We start from the raw sequence: 17,326 nt of genomic DNA, 5'->3' as shown, positions 1-17,326 counted from the left end.
GGGGAGTCACAGGGCACTCGCAGCTGGACCTGCATCCTAGTGAGCAAAGAGGGCAGGGGGAGCTCTGATTTTCCGATAAAGAAACCAAAATCAAATACCAAAATATATGTGTTTAGAATTTATTTTATTGTAATGATTGAGGCACTGGTAGGCTTCTGAATTGCTTTAAATGATAAATATATCAATAAAACACATACACGTACATACATACACACACAAAATGTTTTAATATATTTATAATTTTAAAGCAATTCAGAAGCATTACATCTACACACACACACACACACAAATAATGTGGCATTTCATTTTAATTGTGGAAAAACATGGATTTTGGGGGTTTTTTTAAATCAGAGAATTTGGGATTTTTAAACAGAGAAAGCCAGGATCCCTGATGAGCAGTCTCAGTAACATCACATTCTGATAGAAGCAGCAAAGCAAAATTTCTTTGCTAGAGATCCAGAAAAGGTTGAGAAAACCAAGCATCTGTCCCTTAATGGTCTTTAATGGAGAATAGGGAAGTTCTCATCCAAGTGATAAGAGGAAAGTAACTCTTACACTGGTGGAGGTTCTCCCAGACAGAGATTTTGTGCTGGATTTATAGGAAACTCGCTCATTAAACCAGATTAACCAATGGTATCAGAGTCCATGGAGCTACATCCTTGCATTGCCATGAAATCTTCACATGACAGGGTAGTAGGGTAGTTACAAATTCCTGCTCAGTTCTGATGTTATAAATCTGAGTATATCTTACTCATAAGCAGTGATTTTCCCACTCATGAGCAGTGATTTTCCACTCAGTAAATTGGCTTTTAAGTTTTCAGTCTTTAAGAATGAAGAGAATTGACTGAATGATGCATCTGTACTGTTGAATGGTAACTGAGATTTCTTGATCAGGTCCTGCTGTCTTTATGGCCTAATGGTAAACCCAGGCAGCTCTCTTTGCATCATCAGTTTGTAAAAGGAGGCATCAGCGCTGACAGCAGAGCAGAAAAATCCAGCTTAAGAGCCTAGTCCAGCACATCTCCGAATTCTTTACCTTTGTACTTACGGAGATTTTAGAAATGCAAACAACAGACAAAGTACTTGAAAGAGTGAAGTCATATATTAACACCACATAAAAACATCCTGCAGACATCCACACAACTCTCTAAATAATTATAAGAAAACACTCTTCCTGTCAAGTAATTAATAAATTCTATTAAAAATGCAGGTGATGTTTAACAGACCTGTCCTTCTAGGAGAACTGAAATATACCATACAGGGGAAGTCGAAAAGTGAAATAAATATTTTCACTACATATCTTTGCTTGTTTAAATTCAAAGGTTAGATGAAGTACTATGTGCTAGAAGCACCCACATAAAAACCTAAAGTGACATCTGACTTGCACAATTAATTACCATCAAAAGTTATAAGCAGAAGCTGTCTATTCCTACATTCAGTAATCAGAAAACACGGCGATGCAGTTCTACAAGGGAGAATAACTGCCCCCATGAAAGATTATCTTACTTGGCTCTGGTCTTCTCACTGAAATGGTTGACTATTGAACACCATAAGCAGAGGATCAGCAAAAAGAAATATACAAGTTAAAGCTGTCATTTTTAATGCAAATATTATATGCATGCTCACACTATTTACTATTTATTTTACTACTTACACACACACACACACACACACACACACACACACACACACACTAGCAAGTACAGGAAAAAAAACAATTACCGAAATATGTTCTTATTATTAACTTGGCTTGAGGAAATTCTTGTACCATTTGCAGGATCTTTCAGGTGTTCTATGTTATGTTTCACAGATTATAAAGGGGACTTTCAACTTTACCCACAATAATTGCTAGAGTGCACTGAAGGTGCCTGCCATGTCTCCTAGTCTTGATCAGAAAAAGAATGAGCAAGACGACTTCCAGTTTAAGTGTCTGAAAAAGATCAATAATGAAAATGTTTTTCTACTACTTTGATGCAGTAACGGTATTCTGTTACTGCATTTCAAATTTTCAAGAGCAAACAATGCCTTATCATCTTTCTAAACACTGAATTATGAATAGACCTTTCAGAAGACTCCATGCTGCCTGTGTCAAGTTTTTCAGTGACCATTTTTTCTATAAGATTTAAATTTAGAAAATATGGCTTTGAATAGAAACAAAGAAGAGAAGTGTTATTTTTTGGTTTACTCACTTGAAAACATACTGTTGGAGGTCACATTTTTATTACTAGTAGAGATAAACTCCTCAAGAAAAAGAAGAAAGCTAATCCTTTTCACATTTCTGGAAGTAAAGCTTCAGTCAAAAGAGCCTTCTACCTGGATTGTGCATGCATGTTTGCCTCCCTTCTCAGATACTGACCATTTTATTGTGTGGATTTCCCTAGTCTGAGACCTGTGTTAGCTTTGCGTGCTTTCAGCCTTTAAAGAGGCAAAGCTGTGGTGACATTCCTGCCATATCCACAAAATGGCATTTTCAAGGTGTGTTATGATAATGGCAGGGTCATCTCTGCTGTCAACCTATTAGTTTAAGACCAGCTGATACTGCTGGATTTCAAAGATTCAGCTGCATTCATATTACCAGTTTTGAAAGATTATTTTTAGGGACACAAGAACTGGTATCTTTGAAGGTCTCTGTCTCATTCTATTTGGGGAGTTATCTGCAAAATAATATTCCTTAGCATTTTAAGCCATAAGGAACGGCTGCACTTAAAGGCTTAACATCTGAACATCAAAGTGTTTTACAAATTTAAATGACTTAAACCTCACAATATCCCCAGCCAGGCAAATAGCTTCAGTAGAGAGGAATGCACAGAACAGGTAAGTGACTAGTGTAGGTTGACACAGTCATGGAAAGGACTGTTGAATCCCTGTCTTTAGATTTAATCACAAGACCAATCTTACTACACTTGAAGTTCTACATGCACAAGACTTTTTGGGAAGTCTACCAGCGTATTAGATGGGTGACTTCCCAGATGTTGCGGAGAAGCTTTTCTTCTTCCAGTTACCAAGAACTCAGTGAAATATCACTCTCTCTCAAGACTGGGTTTGTGGTTTTCTCAAGGGTTCTAGATCTTATGAGCTAGTTGTCCACATAAAAGCTTACATAAATATCCTCCCAGAGCTGCTGTTATCACCATTAAGACTAAGTATTATATAGCTGCATAATCCAAAAGGAAAAGAATGGTTGTTTAAAAGACAGAGAGAAAGAGAGACCCAAGACATGCACACTGATCTTGAATTGTGGGAATGTACACCTCCGTACATAAATGCCAAGTGTCCACTTGGTGGATGGCTGTTTGCATAAGAAAAAAAAATCATCTTGATGCAACTATGTTCTATTTGAGGGAATCACAGAATTTGGCAACAATAGGGGAAATTTTAATTACCTTGAAAAGCAGGAAGGAAAGTAGCAGCCAGCTAGAGGAAGGAACCTCTCGATTTGTTTCTTACTAAAAGGGAGGAATGAGCTAAGCATCTGATGGTAGACAACTTGGGCAAGAGCTGAAATGAAATGACAGTATTCACAACAAAGAGCAAGCTAAAAACATCAGATATTAGAATAACTTGACTTTATGGAACTCAAATTACCAAGAGGCAAGATCCCTTAAAGGCAAGCCTAAGCAAAATAAGGAGTCAGGAAACCTGGCTGTTCCTTACAGAGACACAATTAAGACCACAAGAGCATGTTATCTTGATGTGAAGGAAGGATAAGAAGTATGGCAAGAGACTTGCAGGCTAACCAGGGGCCCTTCAGTGACTTGAAACTTAAAAGGAAAAAATGGCCAGATTACTAAAGCCTAATATGAGTAAAAGAGTACAGAATAGGTACTCTTATACTGTAAGAATAAAAAGGAGAAAGGCAAAAGCACAAATCAAGATACAAACAACAAAGGATGTTAAAGCAGCATTCTATAAATAAATTAGAAGTAAGAAGAGGAGCAAGGTAAGCATAGGCCTTTTACTGAATTGAGAGGGGAAAATAATAATGGATGAGGTGGGACAGCTGATGAGTTTAATCCTTGCTTCAGCCTTCAAAAAAAGGTCAACTCTCAGACAACTGGCACAATTTGCGTGTCAAACAGAGGAGACAGCCAAAAGTAGGAGAAAACAAAAAGTTAAGGATTACCTAAATAAACGAAATGTTCTCATAAAAGTAGAGCTTTTGGCCGAAATAACCATAGAGCCAGTGACTATTATAGGATATAATCTGACCAATGTAATATTGGTCAGACGATTTGCCAGAAAACTGGAAAAAGGCCAAATGTAGTGTCCATCATAAAAAAAAAAAAAAAAGGAACAAGGATGATTTAGGGAATCACAGACCAGCAAGTTGAACTCCAATAACTTGGGGTTATGGTGGATCACAAACTAAATATAACAATATCAACAGTGTAGCATTTTGCAAAAGAAATGAATAGCATACTAAGACATACTAACAAAGATACAGACCTAGTAGAGAGTCCAGAGACGACATCCTTTCCAGTCTTATTTTCCTATGGTTCTAACTAGTATAATGCACTTTAGAAAGTAAAGCCAATGATTTTATTTGCGGTATTCCTAGTCCAAACCTAAAAATCAGACAGCTCATCTAGCTAATACTGAGGAGATAGTGGTAATCATTGCCAAATACACATGGAATGGAATAAAATTGCCATTAAAATATATTAAGACAAAATTACATTTAATAATGCATATTATTTTTAAAAATCTGAAACCTGAAAGTCTACAAGTGCTAAAGGATGTGGAGAAGCTTGAGAGAGTTCAGAGGAGAGCCACACACATGATCCAGGGTCAGGAAAACAGACCTTAAGATGAGAGGCTGAGAGCCATGGGACTCTTCAGCCTGGAAAAGCGCAGGCTCAGGGGTGATCTGGTGGCCACCTAAAAGTTTATCAGGGGTGCTTACTAGGATCTAGAGGAACATCTGTTCACCAGATTGCCCCAAGGGATGACAAGGTCAAACAGTCACAAACTCCTCCATGACCGTTTCAGGCTGGACATAAGGAAGAACTTCTTTACTGTCCGAGCCCCCAAGGTTTGGAATAGACTGCTGCTGGAGGTGGTTCAAGCACCTACTTTGAACATCTTCAAGAGACATTTGGATGTTTATCATGCTGGGATCCTATGATCCTTTCTGACTTCCTGCCCCTGGGGCAGGGGGCTGGGCTCGATCTTCCCAGGTCCCTTCCAGCCCTAATGCCTATGAAATATCTATGCTGCACTAGCAATTAACTTTGAATACTCTCGAGATGCATTGGGGATTTATGCTGACATGGATTGTCTGCTTACATGGCAAAGATCCACTGAAGCATGCTGCAGGTATGCAGGATGTATACAGATTACAGTTTCCAACTGAGCAAAGGCCAAATTAGAAGGTCTTTAGAGGACTCTCACCATTTCTTACCTTGTAGATCTTTAAAGCAAGACTTTAGAATCTACCAAAACAGAGGATTTAGCAGATGCGAAAGCAGCCACATTTATTCTACTGCTAACCACGACTCCCAATTTTCTCCAGATAATCTACATTATAATCTAGACAGAAGCAGTGTCCAGTGTCACGGGAGTATTACCAATTGTACTGACTGATCATGTGACCTTCAGTCTTCTGTACTTCATTTTGCCCCATGTGCAAAACAGGAACAATAATGCTCCTCTTTTATAATATCCTTGTCTGAAATGGAATTTGCACTCACATAGTGCTATAAATTACTTCTGTCATGTTCTCCTCATGAGACTTTCATCTGGGAATGCCAAGCTAAAGCCACATTCTTCTTGAATTGAAACTTGGATAATAAGGATTTCCCCCCTCCTCCTCTCAGGAAAATAAGTAATCTTCCATCATAATACTTCTGAACACAAGGCTGCATCCTGAAGCAATACAAGTGTGGTAACACCACAGCTTTTGCCAGTATTTAATGGGATGAATCTGGTAGATCAGAAACAAATCAAGCACTCTCTCTCTCTCTTATGGTAGGGAGGGAGAAAGAGAAAGATATAAAAATGGAAGTCTTAAGCTTAAGAGAATACACATACAAATATTTTTAAACTCCTTGGTCCCTGCTGGTTTCCCTGGTTTAGAATCTCTTTCAGTATCATTTAAAAGCAAAAATCCATGATATAACTCCCAAATGAAGAATATTTAACTAAAACCATTTCTTTGCCAGCTGTTTGGGATTCCACTTCATAGAAATTACTAAATACTGGGAACACCTATAGCCCTGAGCTACCCCACCCAAGAGAAAGCACAGGCCTTTGTAATGACAAGTACTAGAAACTGCCATATATCACATGCTGACCTTGTTCCTGAAGATAAAATCCTAGAAGGGCCAGCTCAGTTCTTCATAGGTCAGGTTGCTAATTTTTATTCACAAGATAATAGACAATGTTTTACTTGTTTCACTTTAAATAGTAGAGACCAGGGTCTATGCACACTAGCATTCAATGTTACTGGAGCAATGCTGAAGCATTAACCAGACGAATCTGGATACCTGTGAAAAAGCTTCTTTCCACGATGACCCTTGATTGTTCTGGAAGGATGCCCCCCATTCCCTCCAAAAAAATGGTGCTGATGTGATGTCTTTAGAGAGTCTGATAATAACTACCATACTGGAGAAAACCAAATTTTGTGTGAAACAGTAACCAGTACCAAATGCTTCAGAAGATGTCAGCATTTACATAAAGGAAAACTTTGAAACAACCCATCCACAGGAGATGTTTCTTTCTGACTGCTGTCCTCCACAAGTTAAATGATTGCCTTACGGGCCAAAGCACAAGGAAATATATCACACATATGGTTTTATTCAATTTAATGAAACACTGAATGTTTGCATGCATTAGAGCTCCTTGAAAGTTCCATCAAAAAGAAATACATGAAAAACTGTGGGGGGAAGGGGGCATAAGACTTACAAAAATGCTCATCTAAACAGCTCTATTATTCACATAGGGGCCTAATTGTTGTAAATCCTACTGCTCTTGACCTCCATGCTCTCTTGGAATAGCACCTACAATACTGCAATCATGCATCATATAAAACAGCTTGTCCTTAGGGTTTTACAATCTCTCTCTTCTCAAGCCATACCTCCCTGTTTTGTAAACAATGTGACCAATTCAATGGAAGTACACCAGTTTCACATTGTCGCCAGCAACATAGCTCTGCTAGCAAAGGGGGCCACACAAATGTCTTCATTTTGCGTCCTTTGTGCCAACAGTACCAAGAGAATTGAAGATTACAAATAACCTGATGGAACTCATGATAAACTCGCTTCTTTCATGGGTTTGACAGAGGGAGAATTGCTCAAGATCACAGAGGATACTGATGGCAGGCAGAGAATAGAAACAAACAGTCTCTCCCAGATCCCAGCGTAGCACCTGAGCCAGCCTCCCACCCACCTGCTGTTTGAATTTGGGGTATGTTCTCTCAGCACAAAGAGTAGTCTTGCCTGTCTGCAATAGGGAGTGTTATACCAGAGCAGCTACACATGGTGTTACACCAACAACTACTGTAATAAGTGCAAATGCATAATGTAGACAAAACTAATTCAGCCCCACCCTTACCTAAGCAACCCTGGTCTTTTCAACTCTTTATACCAAACTCCCTCCCCTTGCCTCTCGTTACTCATTTCTGGAACTCCCTTTATTTCTACTACATCTTTAAAACAAAAGGTCAGTATTACACTCTTTATACACGATTTGTTTATTTATTAGTATTTCCCGTTCTAATCTTCATGAACCCCAATTATTTTGTTTGCTTTATCTGAACTCATTGTACCTGGGCCAGGTGTTTCCATTAAGCTGGCCAACATGGCACAGAGTTCTCCTCTAAAACACCTCAGAGAACTGCAGATATGTGACACGAATGTAATGCAACAAATTCTTAGGTAAGAGGTAGCCTCCCAGTAAACAACTGACACTGCAAAACTATGGCAAAAGGGGAGATTTGCCCAAAGAGAGCAAAATGTGTTTGACTACCTGCTAAAGAAAAAAAAACAGGAACATTTTTAGGGAAGCAACTTTTAACCAGTGTTAGGCAGTTAACTGACATTTGGGTCTTTGAAAAAGTCCCCCAAGGAGTTCAAACCACTGACTCAAGTTCAGTAAAAAGATTTCTCTAGTACAACCTGCAGGTCATTTCATATCAGATCTCATCATAAGTCCACCCTAAGAAGTCCAAACTACTCCCAGCAACTGATTCTATATATTCTCATAAGAAACAGGCAAACTCCAGACTCCCCTGGTGGAAGCAGTGTTCATTTCAGGACACACCTTTACATAAATGGAAAGGCAAGTATTCACCCCAAGGACTGACAGGACATTCCATAACTCCCAGTGCTACCACACCCTAAATACATGCCTAAATTCATCACCAGGACATGCTTTAGTCCGACGTAAAGAAGGGGTAAAGCAACAACAGAGAACTCCACCCTATCGCAACACAAAACAGAGATTAAAAAAAAATAAGCCATGCCATAATGGATCAGACCAGTGTCTACAACAGCAGCAAAAGTGGGTGCTAAAGGGAAAGCGCTGAACTAGATAGAGAGTGATCTAAACACTGTTTATTACTTTCCGCGGCATCCACAATTACTGGTTTAGAAATGTCAAAGGAAACATCTCAAATAATTCTGTTCGATATTAATAGATCTATCATCCATGAATCTGTCTAGTCCCTTTTTGGACTTGGCTAAGCTATCTGCCTCTACCACCTGTGGCAAAGAAGTCAACAAATTTACTACACATTGCATAAGAAGTACTTTCTCTAGTTAGTTTTATACCCGTCTCCTACTAATTTCAGCATGTGTCCCCTAGATCTCGTATTCTGGAACATGGTGAACAACAGTTCCCTGTCAACTTGGTCCACACCCTTCATGAGTGAGCAGTTGAAGAGAATGCTGTGAATATAGCGTATCTGGACTTCAACAAGGCTATTGATAAGGTCCCGTATGACCTTCTCTAAAACAAGTTGAAGAAATGTGGGCTGGACAAAACTACTATAAGGCAGACAGACAATTGGCTCAATAGCCTCAAGCAAAGTATAATTATTAATGGGTCCATGTCAGAATGGCAGGAGGTTTTGAGTGGAGCCCCCAGGTCTGTCCTGGGCCCAGGGCTGTTCAACTAATTCATTATTTATTTGGATGCTTGCAAAGAAAGCAAGTTTGTAGATTACTTGAAACTGGGAAGGACTGTGAATACATTGGAGGATGGGAGTACAATTCAGAAGGATCTTGAGAGGTGGGAAAACTGGGCTGAAGATAACAGAATGAAATTCAGTGTAGACAAGTGCAACATGATACACCCTGGGAAGAATAATAAGAAACACAAATACAAAATGGGTGATACCTAGCTGGATGGCAGCCTTATGGAGAAGGATCTGGAAGTCTTGGTAGACCATGGACTCAAGGTGAGCCTGCAGCACAATGCAGCTGCACAAAAGGCAAATGTCCTTTTTTGCAACTGTAGAATGCATCGGTAGAAACATTAGGCGCATGATGCAGGAAGTGATAGTCCCTCTATTTGGTAGTGGTTAGGCCTCTACAGAATTGTGTGCAATTTTGGGCTTCACATTTTGAAAAGGATGTAGAGAAGTTAGCAAGGGTCCAGAGGCAGGTGACAAAGATGACAACGGGCTGGGAAAGCAAGTCATACTAGGAGAGGCTAACGGAGCCAGGCATGTTCAGCTTGCAGAAAAGACACTTAAGACAGGACATGATAGCAGTCTTCAAATACTTGCATGTCTGCCATAAAGAAGAGGGAAATCACCTTGCTGCAGAGACTAGAATGCAGACCAATGGCTAAAAGTTGCAGTATAGTAGATTTAGACTGGGTAACAGGAAAAACTTCCTCACTGTTAGAAAGTGAGAGAGTGGAATAGACTGCCTAGAGAAGTTGTGGACTCTTCATCACTGCAGGTGCTCAAGAAGAGGTTGCACAGCCACTGTTTGGAGATGATATAGGCATAGTAATGCCTATGTTCTACTATAGGTAGGCTTGGAGAATTTATTTTTTCAATTTTTATATATATATATATATATATAAAAAAAAGTCACCCGATTTTTTTTAAGCATTTATTTTGCTTTTTAATCGATTTAAATTTTCAGGATTGTGCAAAGTTAGGGATGTGGGGGGCCACACAATTTATTAATGACAGTATACTATTATTACAGTGCAGTTTAACCATCTGCCACAACAAACATAACTACTGTAGGACTGCCACCATCTGAGCAGCAGAGCTACCATCAGTCCCAGCTCCGCTCGCCCGTAGCTCCCTCGTCCGCTTTGTCACTTCCTATTCCTTTGGGGAGTTGCAGTCCAAACTACAGTCAGCACAGTTCTATAGAACTGCTCTCCCCGTCATCACACACTCCATCAATCACCATTTTTCTTACGTCCCCTTTGTATAAATTGTGATTATTAACGATAGAAATATTTTTGTTGGTCTGCAAGTTCAATGCACAATCAACATTTATCAACGTTTACCAATAAAAATCCTGCCAAACCTAACTATGGGTATTTCCATGCTTCTGGGCTTTGCTGGTTGTTCCCTCCCCACTTTCTGCTACATGTGTCAGGTTGTTTTTAAGCCTCCTTCAAAAGGCACTGGGTGTTGGCTGCAGTCAAAGCTAGAGATTTTGACTGGGGTGTACCAGTTCTCCAACTGGAACAAAGCTGGAGGTTCCTGGCTAGAGGGTCTTGCTCCTCTGCTCAAGGTCAGGCCAATCACCATATTTGGGGTCAGGAAGGAATTTTACCCCAGGGACAGGCTGGTACAGACTGTGGGGGTTTTTGTCTACCTCTGTAGTGGGGAACGTGGCCCTCTACTTGGGATCTCTTGAGCATATATTAACAACCAGGACATTGGCCACTGTGGTTCCCCTTCTTTACCTGTGTCAGGTTAGGGTGTTAGGTCTTGCATCATGTCAGAGTTGGCAGTAGTTTTACCAAGAGTTTAGATTACTGATTTGTATAAGATGTTTTAGATAGGGATGATTCCTTTGTCAGACAGGAAGTTGGACTAAATGACCTCTGGCAGTTCCTTCCAGCCCTACTCTCTAGGGTTCTATGATTCTGTAGACCTCAGTCATAACCCTCCTCAGCCTTCTCCTTTTGCAACTGATGAGTCCTGGCCATTGCAGTCTCTCCTAGTATGTTGACTGCTCCATACCACTGGTCATTTTGGTTGCCCTTCTTTGTCCCTTTTCCAATTCTAACAACCCGCTTTGAGATGTGGAAACCAGAACTGCACACAGTATTCAAGATCGTTTAGTTCTAAGAGTTATCCCCAAGACCCCATCAAGCAAACTCACTACCTTTATTTTTTTTTTTCCAAGGCAGAGTACTTTACTGCAATATGAACACAAAGTTCTACAGAGTCCACATATAAGCTGCAAGGCTTCTCTTCAGCATAGGTTCCCCTTAAGAACAAGACTGTAAAACAGGCTTTTTAACCATTTGACCTTAAATATCCTTAGTAGAAATATCACGGCAACTGTCAAACTATTACAGTGCTCTCCTCAGTGCTGCAATCTTTGATAGGATTGGTCTCAGTCAACCCTTTTCTAATTCTTGCCAGTTTCTCCTCACCCCAAGGAGAGTCTCCTCCTCAGCACTGTCCCTCATGATCTCATTCCTCCCTCAAATCAGCACATACCCACCTCGGATCTCAGGGCAGAATCCACTCAGCTTTAAAAAGAATCAATATTAAAATGAATTCAATGATTCATTCTATATTTAAAAGTTTTTACATTATTTTTTAAACAGACTTGCATGGGGGTATTGATCTTCATGACATGTACCTTCTCTCCCTCCATCTGAAAAATTTTCCTGATTGCTTTTATTTCCCTCATTTTTTAAAATTTAAATTTAATTTGATCTTAACTGCTCGCTGAAGCCTTTCTAAATATTCCCTTTAAGTTTACCAATAATTAGAGCTTTCCTTTATTTTTTCATTTTACATTAATAACATCAAAAATATTAATATCACTTCGGTTTACATAGATCTGACAAGGCTTTTCAAGATATTTGAAAGGTAGGGTAATGTAACTGGAGAAATAACAGAAGTCAAGTTTTTTTAATTGATAATCTAAAACAAAAGCAGATACTGCATATTCTCTATTCTAAATAGCAGGTACTGCATATTCTCTTTAAAAACTGGTTTTCTGTTTCCCTGTTAATGGCTAAAGACGTCTTTTCAATAAAATAAAAAATGATGAAGAAAGGAAAATGAGGCTGAATATACACAGCAGTCATGTACACAAGGTAAAAACGAGGAATGTTTCCCTTACTTTCCATTTAAAAAAGACTAAAAATGTTTATTATCAATACAGATGGTATACAATTTTCAAAGAAATATGTTTTTCCTGTACTATCTGGAATTCTCAGCTCTTGACTACAGGAACCAGAGTAATTGTTTCTACAGATTATTTCCCATAAAATTCCCTGCAAGAAAACGGTGTCAAAGCATACAGATGAAGTATCCAAACTTGTGGAAGCTCATTTGATGGAAATCTGTGTGGTCACCCTTCACTCTGATTATTGTAACCACTAAGTGCAAGGTTAAGGAAGCCAACAGGAAAGTTTCTGACATCATAAGTCTCCCATTCAGTTTTTGTTTTTCATACCCACCTCTCCAGCTCTTTGGTCAAGCTAGGTCTACTACCAGTTGCCTTATCGATCATGTCCCAGTAGAGAAGTCTCCTAAAACCTATGTACATTTTAAAGATAGCTGTGTTTTGTGGCCATGCCGTAATCAGCCAATGTGAACCTGTCACAGGGCACAGAGGTGCCCTGCTCCTGAAGAGGGGAAACTACTAGGGAGGGAGCCCTAGCAGTGACTAAGAAGCCCAGCTGTGGGTTGCCGGGGCAACCAGGAGGTCAGCTGACTGAAAGGGGCAGGACCTAGTTCCTATATAAAGCACAGACAGGAGGCCAGAGACAGTTCGCTGCCAGTGGCCCACGGGGAAGGAACTCTCTCAGGGAAGAAGGGTGAGGCCTGACTATAGGAGCAGCGTTTTGACACTGCTGAAGGAAGGAGTGTTCCCCGGTAGGCCAGACTGATGTTTTAGCCAGGCGGCTTCAATTTATGGTACAGCCCAGGGGCTTGTGTTTTGTTGTTTGTTACACCAGTGGTTTGGGTGAGGCTATTAGGGGTTGGAGGAGGCCTCATAGGGGACCCACAGTAGTGTGGGGACCCCAGCACCAGTAAGGGCGTGGTGTATGGGGTGCATAGACCCCAGCCCCAGAGAGGGGGCACTATTGAGAAGCCCCAGTGTGGGCGTGGTGAGCCCCAGAGGGGGCAGCATTATTGAGGAGCCCAAGTGTGGGCATCATGAGCCCCAGATAGGGGGCAGCATTATTGAGGAGCTGAAGTGTGGGCACTGCGAGCCCCGGAAAGGGAACATTATTGGGAAGCCCAAGTTGGGCACGGCGAGCCCCAGATAGGGGGCATCATTATTGGGAAGCCCAAGTTGGGCACCGTGAGCCCCAGATAGGGGGCAGCATAATTGAGGAGCCCAAGTTGGGCATGGTGAGCCCCAGATAGGGGGCAGCATTACCAAGGGGAAGCCCAAGTGTGGGCACAGAGAGCCCCAGGAGGGAGAGGCATTGTAGATAAGGCCCCAGAGAAGAGGGCACAGAGCGAGATAAGGGCCGGAGAGAGCCCTAGCACCAGAGGGAGCCTGCATCAAAGGAAGAAAGGCCCAGGGAGAATAGGAAGGGGCCAGATAGTGGTAGAGCTGAGACAACAGCTATTCCATCGGTGAGGTGTGGACTGCGGTGTAGGGGAGGAAATGGAGCCGCAGATAGCGCCCCCTAGCAGCGGGGCAGTACAAGGGCAGCCTCCCGCTAATTAACACCAGTTAATCAAGTAAGAACAAGGCATGGCAGGCGAGTAGGCGGGCGGTTGCCTCAGGAACAGATGTGCAGGCCACATTAAGGTCGGCCCAGACTGGCTACCTGTCACAGAACCATTATAACATACATGATTAAGCCATGTCCTTTCAGCATTCTTTGCCTCCCCAACAGACATGTCAACAATGTTTGTCTTCACCTACCACAGGGCCTAAACATGTCAGTGTATTCTGAAAATCTGAGCAGCTATCCCACAGTGCCATCGTAGCGAAGTTCCCAGATGACATATAGATAGGCTGGCACCAAGAGCCTAGCAGGAAATGGATTCCAGGATGTCATCCTGCACAGTGCTGTGAAGAAGGACCAACCCACAGCAGTTACATAGAACTGATGAAGGGATGCCACACACAGAAAAGAGCACCCTAACAGTATTACAAGAAGACAGCCATGTAGCAGCCAAGGCTGCTGGTCAGGATAGCGCATGGTCAGCAGCCACCACACCACTTCTCAAAGCCTTCCTATTCCCCCAAGGGCATCAATCATGTGAGTCACAAACATCATTCCATCCCACTCAAATGTGGCATCCTTTCACACACTGCATTATAAAATCATTTTCATCAAAATGAGTATGAAATTAAGGTTTTAAGAAGTATTAGTTAGCCTGAAGGAATCCCACAGCATTCTGTGAGTCTTAAATGAATAATTAGTGACCTTCATATCTTGGGTCTTTGTCATACAGGATAAGTCGCATGTGGACCCCAGTACACTGAAATACACAATTACCTCAACTGAAACAGTATAAATGATGTCGTGTTTGGACCAGGACTATGTTTGCTGCCAGCCATGCCAGTAACTGATTACAAACTCAGTTAAATGTATTAGCTTAGACATGGCATAATAATGTGAAACACATTACCAGTTTCATAGTGGGAGCAAAATGTCTTTAAAATAGCCAAGCACACCAATTTAGTGAGATTTAAAACAACGTTCTGTAAATGTAAGACGACATGCACCTATGTGAGTTTTGTTTCCAGGCCCAGGGTAGAATTTTCCTGCACAAAATTCAGTATCTGGACTGGAAATCCCAGATCTGAGCAGTTTAACCCCATGGACAAGTTCCGAGTCACAGATGTATTTTGTGCCTATTGTACATTTAAATTCTCAGGTGCATCACTATAAATTTAACACAGGGTTTTTGTTTCTTTCTCTAATTTATTTATGTAAAGATTGAACCCTCCAAGTTTGAACACTCCCATTATCAGCACTTTGAGCTATGCAGCAGCATTCTGTGGTAGTGCTGTCAGACGCACAGGGCGCATCTACACGTCGCCGTACAGCATGCTACAGCAATGTAGAGATCATGTGCGTCTACATGTGACCACCAGCTACACAGCCAGAGCAACACACTCTCCGGGTATAGTGCACAGCTACGGCAATGTAGCAGCAAAATTTAACCATGCACCTCACGCACAGCACAGTAACCACTTGTACCGTACCAAGTTTTAGTACTTCCAAAAGTACTAAAGCATGGCACTGGAGCAACGCTGCCATACGGTGACATGTAAACATGCCCACAGATAGCTATACATACTTAAACATAAAAGCAAGTAAACAAAAAAATAATCTAGCTAGAAAATTTAGAGACCCGCTCACTGACTTTGAAGATTTAAAAAATGTTTCCAGACTTTATGAGAATCATTCATTATCATGTACTTAGTAAAATAACAGAAAGTATTACATTATATTCAACTGTGAAGTCCAAGTACACTTGGATAATGAAAATAAAAATGATTAAAATAAAACATTTTAGGGTACATGGAAGATAACTAGCAATAGCTGTCAAAGATAAAGTTCACTATCATAAGTTCCCTACATTTTCTAATACTTTAAATGGGCTACAATCCATTCTGTTGCTAATACAAACCGATTAAAAGTAAAATATAGTGTTCTATAATAAAAAGGTATAATAAATTGCTTCCATCACCATTATAAAAATTGTACACAAGAAGTACTTTACCTTGTTATCCACTGTCTGAGCACAGAGAATTAAAAAACAAAGTATTGTTAAACATAAAGTATGAAAGTTTCATATCAATGGAAATCTGTTGCATCAATATCTTGAATAAATATTCTGCATGGCATGCACACATTAGCAATGCTTCAGAGACATATTCAGGTTCTTTTTGGTCGACAGCCAAACCTCAAAACTTTGAACCTGGAGGCATCAATTCATTATCTCCTACTCCACAACCCAGAGTTCAGGTCACAACTGTAAGAGGGGAGTTTTACCACAGCTTGGTTTTCCCTCCTAATAACAACCCTTTCCAATTACTGCAATGCAGACCTTCTGAAGACTACATGTGGAAGAGAGTGAGCAAAAAAAAAAAAAAAAAAATCACTCAGGAAAGAAACACAAAAAGTTACAGTAAATTTTGTTCAAGTCACATCTGAACAGAAATGATTGAGTGGAAGGAACAAGGCATGCAGTTCAGTAGGATCGCCATGATTCTCCCTCCTACTCTTCCTTCCAGGCTCTACCCCTCATCCTCAACGTCTCAGAGGACTGACTGTAGTGGCAAAATAGCAATCAATTTGAAGGCGAAAGTAATGTGTGCATGTGTTTGCACCAGTTTTCATACAAGATAGTTATTTTAAAAGCATGCATAATGCAAGCCACCTATAATCAAGGAAAAAGGCAGTCAGCTGGCATCCTTATTACTACTAAGCCTTCAGACTATTAAAACAAAGATTTTTCAAGGTCAAGTCAGCAACAAGTGAGTGTTAATAAGATCAGCTGGCATCTTGTCTATCTTACCATTACTACTCAGATACATGCTCCCTCCCCACTAGCCCCAAGCTTATTTGTCAACTGGATTTCAAGGAAAATTTCCAGCACCATAGCACAGACATCTTCTGTTTGAGTTACAGGCATTCAGTCCTGACTGGCTGAAAAAACCACAAGTCAGCGTTAACCAAAGGGCCATAACAACTTCTGCACCCCTAGATGACTTGTGGCAAACGTGGCAGTTGAAAAGAAAAAAAATACAGCAATCTTAGTTAATGTCTGACATTACTTGAGATTGCAGGAAATACAAGCCTAATGCATGCAGTAACAACCAAACAAAACAAAACAACTCATATTTTCTGCAAAGAGCTCCAGGTGAGAAGTTGAAGAGCCACTTGTGGCTTGAGAGTCACATCTGAGTAGCACCAAGTTAAAGCAATAACTCCTTTAGCTAGCAAAAATCAGCAAACTATTATCCTCTAGTCAATCATATGCAAGAAGATGTAACACCTGGCCAGTGTGTTACACTACCACTGCAGGTTTGGGGGTTTTTTTTAACAGAAGAAACAGGACTGGCACAGGCACACATTCAGATAAAAAAGGTGGCCAACATAACTATAAACATTTTCTTACCCAAATAAACAAGAAAAAGAAATCCAAAGTAAAAGACTACTTACAACCCTACTGTAAGTTACCTGT

The 17,326-nt window shown here is 40.6% G+C and overlaps 1 protein-coding gene across 13 annotated transcripts in view; it reads right to left on the bottom strand.

Moving 5' to 3' along the window:
• TRAF3 (TNF receptor associated factor 3) overlaps positions 1-17,326 on the bottom strand; it is a 92,521-nt gene that overhangs the window by 51,923 nt on the left and 23,272 nt on the right. The window lies entirely within an intron of this gene.

The sequence above is a fragment of the Alligator sinensis genome, unplaced genomic scaffold, assembly GCF_000455745.1.
Source record: "Alligator sinensis unplaced genomic scaffold, ASM45574v1 scaffold85_1, whole genome shotgun sequence".
Taxonomy (NCBI): Eukaryota; Metazoa; Chordata; order Crocodylia; family Alligatoridae; genus Alligator; species Alligator sinensis.
Note: the sequence above shows the minus strand (reverse complement) of the source record. Positions and strands in the feature narration are given on the sequence as shown.